Source organism: Pleurodeles waltl, chromosome 2_2, assembly GCF_031143425.1.
Source record: "Pleurodeles waltl isolate 20211129_DDA chromosome 2_2, aPleWal1.hap1.20221129, whole genome shotgun sequence".
NCBI classification, from domain to species: domain Eukaryota; kingdom Metazoa; phylum Chordata; class Amphibia; order Caudata; family Salamandridae; genus Pleurodeles; species Pleurodeles waltl.
This window is the reverse complement of record NC_090439.1, coordinates 500,168,728-500,176,752: the sequence shown is the minus strand read 5'-3', so window position 1 is coordinate 500,176,752 and position 8,025 is coordinate 500,168,728. Positions and strand designations below refer to the sequence as shown.

At 46.9% G+C, this 8,025-nt stretch overlaps 1 protein-coding gene across 1 annotated transcript in view; it reads left to right on the top strand.

Annotated features, from left to right (window-relative positions):
* The window catches only part of ROCK1 (Rho associated coiled-coil containing protein kinase 1), a 1,374,854-nt gene that overhangs the window by 166,975 nt on the left and 1,199,854 nt on the right, over nucleotides 1-8,025 (top strand). The gene's annotated exons all lie outside the window — the stretch shown is intronic.

Sequence of the window (8,025 nt, the reverse complement as noted above, 5' to 3'; positions counted from 1 at the left end):
GGTGGATTTCCACACTCCTGTGGTATAGTATGGGGGAAAGACTTCATCTAGTCTTCATCTTCCTGTTTCATCGTCTGGTGATGCTATTACTGGAAGTCTTATGCACCCCCCCTGTATTTGTTCACTTAGGGTGTCCGGTATGTTTTAGTAGGTCTCAGAGTGAACCCGTCACTCTCTCACAGGCCTTTGAAGCTCTTTTGAGGAGGGTCATATATGTCACTTCCCTTGAGGGGAGTCCACACAAGCATTTTCATGACCATACAAACGATTCCTGGAAGGAATAGTGTCACTTTTCTGAGCAGGAACTGTTGATGCCAAGCTACCTAAATAGAGTTTACTGTCAATGTGCAGAGTGTTGTTTTTAATTTTCTTTAAATGTATGAACAGACTGTCTCCAGATTCTGTTCTTCAAGTTTCAAGTTATTCTTGAACCTGGTGTTGCTTGCTGGCATTGAGGTTGAGGAGGTCTTGGTCTGAGTCAGCCTGAAAAGAGCCTAGGCCATCCAGGCTTCGATAGTAGTTAGGCAAGCCATATGTTTACTTGACCTTCAAGTCAAGCTGGGTATAGACCTTTTTGTTGTTTGCTGATGTCTGTCAGTAGGACTTCCTGTGCACCATCCACACATTGAAGATTACCATTACAAGGATGGAACCTTGAGAAAATGTACGTATGAAGTGATGTGCTCTTGACAAAAGAACTGCAAGAGTTGTGTTCTGTTCTTTTGGTATGATTTGAACCACTCAAGGTCAAGGACTGGACGTTTGAAGCTCATTTAGAGAGACTGAGTCAAAAGGGCTTGGTTGCCAACAGTATCAAAGGCTGCTGGAGATGAAGCAGAAGAATAAGCAGAGGTCTCTTTGTCTGAACTGAAAGATGTCCAGTATTAAGGTAGTTGATTTTTCTGTGCTGCACTGAAACCAGACTTCTAATCTCTAGTATGACATTAGATTGAATCTCGTCATAGAGATGGTTTTAGTTGTCTTGTGATTATTTTTTGGCGTAATGTGAGGTCTGGAATTCGGTGGTAATTTTTTTAGGTTGAGCATACAGTTGTTTTCAGAATGATTTATCTTGATTTTATCTGATAAATTGTGTTGTGTTAAGAATACATTTATAATTTCAGGAGTAGTGTTAGTCTATCCTGCTGTTTACTTTATGATGGATGACAGCATGATATCTTGATTTGTGGGATATGTCCTTCAAGGATGGAAATAGGTTTGTCTTCTCATAAGCAGTGTTGCATGTAGCAGATTTGGTTGGGTTGTAAGAAGATTGGTCATGGTGATTTTAGAAGTGGGTGTGTTGTCATTGTTTTTGAATTTTGTCTGCTTAGTATTTGAAGTAGATGGTTATGTGCTTCTCTTTTGAGTTGGAGAATGTAGGGCCATATTAGGGGTGTACACAGTGCTTCTTGACTTACAGAGCTTTTTCTGTGAGACACTTTTACTAGGCAGCTGAAAACTGTTCTCATATGGCGGAGAGTTGCTTCAAGGGATGAAGTCATGAACCAGCTTCTTCTCCTTGCCTGTTGGTACTTTTGCGGTAGTGAGTACTTGTTTTTTCCATTGTGCACATAGCTTTGATGTTGAGGAGCAAAGTTTCATTGAGGTGTTTGTCAGCTGCCATTTAGAAGGGGCATTTGATGTCCTGTAGGATAGTCTTGTAATTTTTGTTGCAGTCTGATGAGGCTTTTCGGGTCTGCGTACAGTGCATCTTGTGGGATGGCTCTTAAGAACCTTACGATTGATTTTTATTGGCCTTGGTGGTTTGGTGCAGTTTAGTATGTCAGTAATAGTGTGGTCAGACTAGTAGCAGCTCTATTTAATTGCTGTTTTTGTCCATTTTTGGGGCCAAGGATTTGCCCGTCTCTTGGGCAGTTGAACAGCACTCTGTATCCACCATTTGTTCAGCAGGTGGATGAAGTTGACGGGGCGCTTTTATTGTTCATGAGTTCAGTGTCGCATGCAGATGATTATTGGCTTGTTCTGTGCTTTGATCACGCAGTATCGGAGTTCAGTACTTATTTAATTGTGGATTTGCTAACCAAGTGAGACATGAGTGGTCGTAGGCCAATACCATTAACACTCAGATGTTAATTGTGGGAAAGGTTGTCTTTTAAAACCATCTGTTTTGGCCCATCAAGATGGGAGATCACCTCTACTTAGAAGTCAATCATCCAATGGGACGCCAGGGACTGCCATAACAATCTGTGTCCCTCCTTGCTGTCCCTCTTTTTTCCTGTGACTCAAGCCAACCTTGTAAGACCCCAGTCTTGTTTAGATGGCACTGATCGTGCAGCAGCAGACAACACCATTGTAAATCATCAGCATTCTCCAACAGAGTACTAGAATCACCACCATTGTCCTAGAATATCAGTTCAACCTTGTGAATGAGACAATCATAAGTATTTCACAACAATTGAACCACATAAATCAAACAAAGAACAACAACGTTCCATTTCAGTTAGTCAAGAAAAAGCATAAGTTACAGAAAAAACAGATCCATATCACAAGGTAGGGAAGATAAGCTTACAACGGGTGGGCTAATCCTTGCCTCCGAGTCCTTAATAGAATTGAAACTTTCCGTTATGTTAGCTCGGAAATCTTTCATTCTATGTCAGGGCCTGGAGACAAGGATTATGCTGGTTCAAAGCTTAACCACCACCGGGGCCGCGATGGAGGAAACTGGTTTGCAATACAGCCTCTTAAAGGTGGAGTCTGAAGACCAGTCTGCCGCATTCAAAATAGCCTCCAAGTGAGCTCTGAGAGCAAAGGCCTTGGATGCCAAAGCCTCTCTAGTAGAATGAGCTCCAAAAATCTTGGTATCAATCCCTGCTTCTTGCATGACCCACCGAACCTATCTTGCTATGGATGGAGAAGAGACCGCACCATAGTGAAATCCCTTGGACATCCAGATGAGGACCTCCGCATCATTGATGCTCTCAGCCTCACAAAGAGGTCTGTGGCATCATTGATTGCCATTAAGAGGCCTATCAGAAACACATCCATGGCACACAATAACCATCCATGCCATTTCGTAGAAGACATGACAAGCATTATGATTCACTCAAATATACATGCTGTTGACTTGAGGACTTCTATCAAAAGCATTGCGGAGTCCACAAGGAGATGGTCTAAAGGTTTCTGAAGAGCAGTGAGAAGTATGCCTTGATACAGTGTATGGCACACAACTTTGGAGAATCCAAGAAAGCAGGGTATGAAATAAGATTAGAATTGCCTTTTTTCCTGCGAGCAACATGAAGTGTGCCAGGCGACACCCACCTCGCCAGGCGACACCCGCCCAGCCAGATAGACTCACCATGTGTGTTGGAGGTGGAACCTCTGCCTCTGGATCCATTGCATGATCCCCTATGGCGGGGTGAGCCTCTGGTGGGGTTGAAACCCCCGAATCGGTGGGGTCCTGCCATTGCCCTTATCGGGAAGGTTGTCCTCTGTGGGAGGCTTGGAGATGAGAGCCAAGAGTGCGCACCCTCTACTGCAACTACCCCCAGTGAAAACATGAGTTTTAAAGATGCTTTTTATGGAGGACTGGTCCTTGTCTAAGGAGTTGAAGATCAATACTAATTTTCCAAATTTTTTTGATCAAAGGGCCACCAAAAACCCCCACCTTGCGCCACCTGTTTGGTCTCCAATGTTGCCAGGTCCCCAAGATTAGGATCTATCTTAATCAGCAAGGACCTGCGCCTCTCTGTAGAGATGGCACAGTTAACATTGCCCAGAAATATGATGGCACACTGAGCCCATCCGGACAGAACCTCAGGGGAAATCAGGGCTTCTTATGCCTTGGTGTCCTCTGCCATGTCTAAAATCTTAAGGGGGCCCGTGATGTCCAGAAGCTCAACCTGGCAAGACTGACGAGCGGTCTGTAGCAGGCCTGATATTTAGTCAGGAAGGTTGCCATTCTTGTGTCAGTTTTGTGCATGGCTACCACTTGCCATGGAGGGAGGGGCGGGGGCATTCTGCCTGGAGGCCGTTCCTTATCTTCTTGTCAAGTGGTTTACAAAGTAGAACTGCCATGTATATGGCTACCTTGGGGTCCATTCTGAGGAGTGAGGATACATCAGTTCCTCTTAGTCCAACATGTTTGATTGTGATCCAGCAGTATCAGGGGTCGACCCTTGAGGGGGGTTTACCGTTGGTTGCCAGGACCGTTCCTGGTTGGAATTGCCATCTTACCCAGTGTGCAAACCCTCAAAGGCAGGTGGCAGGGAGGGAGGTAAAGTAATCCCTGGGTCATCTGAAGGGGGGTTGTGGCTCTAAAATGCCTTTTTTAACCTAGAGAAGGCGTCCAAATCTTCTGCACCAGGGAAAAGGGCGTTTGCATGGTTTCTTGGGAAGGTGGGTGGGCCTGGAGGTACTGAGTTCGAGGGCCCTTGGAAATCTTCCCTCGGAGAGAGGGGTTGTAGGCATCTCTGGGCCATGGCAAGGAGTTTCTACTCCTGGGGGGGCCAACGCATCCAGAACAGTCTTCCCAATGGAGGCATCCACCGCATCACAGAACTCATCTGTGACTGGGAAGTAGGAGATTTCCTCCTCCTCGGGGTAATCCTTGTACCCCTCCATGTGGAATCTATAAATATATCACCACTGAATGTATGGTACACACTGTACAGAGAGCAGATTAGAGCTGGTATAGGGCCCAGGGCAAGTAGGGGGGTAGCTACACTACAGTAAAAACCCTGGCCCTCTCTGACTGTGAAAAGAAACCAATTTGCCCCGGGTCGTGTCTGCCGAAAGCAGGCTAGTTCACGATCCCTCACCTGAGCACTGAGCCGTGCAGGGGATGTTCAGACTCCCGGCGGTTCGGGGCACAATGAGGCAATCACCTGGAAACGGACAGAGGCGCTCAGCAATTACGCCTCAAAAATGCGTCTCAACTTTCAAAGGAGAAGAAGCCTGTAATTAGGGTGTGCATGCTCTCTAGTGGCCGGCAGGCGGCTGTGTGCCCTGCCCTTGAAGAGAGAGCCTGAAGAATTGAGGTGGCTGGGAAGGAGCAACAAGTGTTCCTGCGGCCGCAAGAAAGCTCCTGCAAGTAAAACACAGTTAGGACAATCACATGGATAGGAATAAAAAACAATTGTTAAGGCAGCATGTGAGCATAACCCGAAAGGAAAACAGTCCCAATTCTTAACTTACAGCTGTGGAGCAGCGAAGAAAGAGTGTCAGCAAGGAGGGACATGGATAGTTATGGTATCCCATTAGATGATTGACTGTTACTAATAATAAAACTAAGAAAGAAGAGTATAACCCTCGCCTCCAGGTCCTGACATAGAATTATGCCATGCCAATTGATTGGATTTGTTTCCCCACATTTGCAAACCACCAGTGCATTCAGAAGCCCACCAACACTTTATATGTAAATCATTCTTGTAGTTTTCACAAACAGACTGTTGATCAAGTTGGGTCTAATTTGGTGAAGATTTATACAGAAGATCGTCATGTTCCCTGAGTGGAAATGGCTTTTGGACTATTAATTGGTGAATGCAGCTTTTGGGGTGCTCCTTGCATCTTTAGCTTCCTTGACACTTGTTTTTAAAATGTTAATTCTTTAGCTTGAGCCTATTGCATTCTTTTATGAGAAGGACTGTGCAGACTTGTCATACTATGCTAAAGTTATTACAAACAACTATCTTGTTAGCAGGTATTTCAATATATAGAACTTTGTAAGGCAAATAGCTGCTAATAGTTATTTCACTTTAATTACTAATTTTATTGTCCAATGTTTTTTTACATTTTCGGCATGCATTCCCCCTGTTTCTTCATAGGTTCTTTTAGGAAAGTGCCTCTTTTGACATGCCCACCCCCCCCACACCCACACACATGCACACCCTTTTTGCTTGGTTTCTGGTGCCATTTCGAGTGAAAGTGCTCTGGGTCCCTGCTAAAGAGGTCCCCAGAGCCAGATTTCTTTCCCTAAAACTGCATAGTAGATTTTCCCAATTGGAAAACCTTTAGTTGCCAATGTAAGTCTGCAGTAATTGGTACCCCTGGTACTTAGGGCATGGAGTACTAAAGGAAACCCCCTGTAGGCTGCAGCACAGATTGTGCCACCCTCAGCGACCTTCTCACTTGAGTGTACACATTGTTGCCTTCACAGGCTGCGTATCATGATGCAGACCTAAAACAAAAACACAACATGGCACAGAGCCTGTGTGCCCTGTCCCCGACACACTATATGCAAAATATGAAAGTCACCCTTCTGGAAGGCCTTGGAGCCCTAAAGCAGGGTGCATTATACTACATGTGAGGGCATATTTCCATGAGCAGATATGCCCCTGAAATGTCTTTGTCGATTCTCAGACATAGTAAGTGAACAGTGCAGCCCTTTTAAGCACATGTGCTGGACACTGGTCATCACGAGTTCCCCAGCTTAAATGATGGCTTCACTGACAATCGGAATGTTAATTAAGACATGCTCTCAGATGGCATCTTAGAGGTGCACCCCTGAAACCTACCAGCCCCTAGCATGGGGACTAACTGATCAGAACCAGAGCAGCCACCTTAGACAGAGTTCTGGCCCATTGACGTGAGAGCCAATGCTCTTGAAGACTAAGAACAAAGGTCTGCTTTTGGCAAAGATGTGACCTCCTCTCCCAGGCAGGATGGACATTCCAGGGCGGGGAGCTTCAAAGGCCGTGCCGCCTTTGAAATGCGACCCAGACCTCTCCAAATGGTGGAGGAGGCTGCCCCCCCAGTTCCTTACCCCACATTTGACAGTAGGACTGGCGGACAAATTTGGAGTGCCCACTGCATGCCAGTCCCACCTCTAGAGTAGGCGAGCTGAAGGGGACACTAATTTTTTAACTCCCCCATCTTGCATGGAAGGAATTAGGCCAATAGTGTTAGAGCTAAGCCACTTCCCCAAAGGAAGTGGTCATAGGAAGGGTGTAGTCACCCCAAAGGAGAGTAGCCCATTGGCTACTTCCTGGTACTCCCTGCAATATCCCTAAATTAATTATTTAGGTGGCACCCTTGAACTCTAGAATCTGATTCTTGTCGGCTTGAGAAGAGCCTGACAAAAGTCCCCCACCAGAGAAGGCTGAAGACACCAACAGACTTGGCCCTAACCCTACCGGCCTGGCTGCAGCTTTCAAAGAAACCTGTTCTCTGAAGATGACTGTCCTGCAGTCCAGTGACCTCCAAAGCCTTGGAATGACTGCCTGCCTTCAATAAAGAACAGGCACTCTCATGAACAGCGGACCTGTCCAAAAGAAACATCTCCAAAGAAGAAAGAAGTCTTCCTGAGAAACCGCCAGCTGGAACCACCTCTGCACTCCACACCCACTGCCCAAATGGCCCAACTGTGCAATGAAGGTTCCCCGGTGCTTCTGACCAAGTCTATTGTGGGCTGACACTTGCCGGACCCCACAGCAACACCTGCAGCGTAAATCTGAGAGCTTCCCCTGACCACAACCTGCCCAGTAAGCTGAATGACTCCAAAAGACACCCCTACACCTGGAGCCCCTGGGTCTTGGGGAGCTAGACCTTTGGTGTCCCTGTGACCCCCTGGCATCTTAAATTACCTGGGCCGCTGTGGGTTCATCTCTCCTGACCCCCTGGCCAGAGCCCGTAGCCCGTTTTCTGAAAGTGATCTTCTGCATTGACTAACATTGGGAGCCCTCGGCTGTGTTGGTATTCTGTACCCGGATGCCTCTCTGCCGCTGAGGGTGTAGGTTTGGTGCCACCTCATGGTCCCCCCTTGTCCTTGCTTCAACCTCAGGAGATCCACCCTCGACCCCGCTCTGCTCACCTGTAAGCAGCACTGCAGCGGATACACCTGCCTCTTTTGGGTAGCATTGAACACCCAACGCTGAGGTGGCACACTGCACCCGGCTGCCCTGTGCTGCTGAGGGTGTAAGTTTGGTGCTCCTTTGTGGCCCGCCCCCCCTTGCCTCAACCCCCGGAGACCAACCTCTGGCATCACCTGAACTTGCCCAGGAGCAGCACATCTTCAGTCCCCTTTCACTAACATTGGGCATCGACTCGGCACCCAGCCACCCCCTT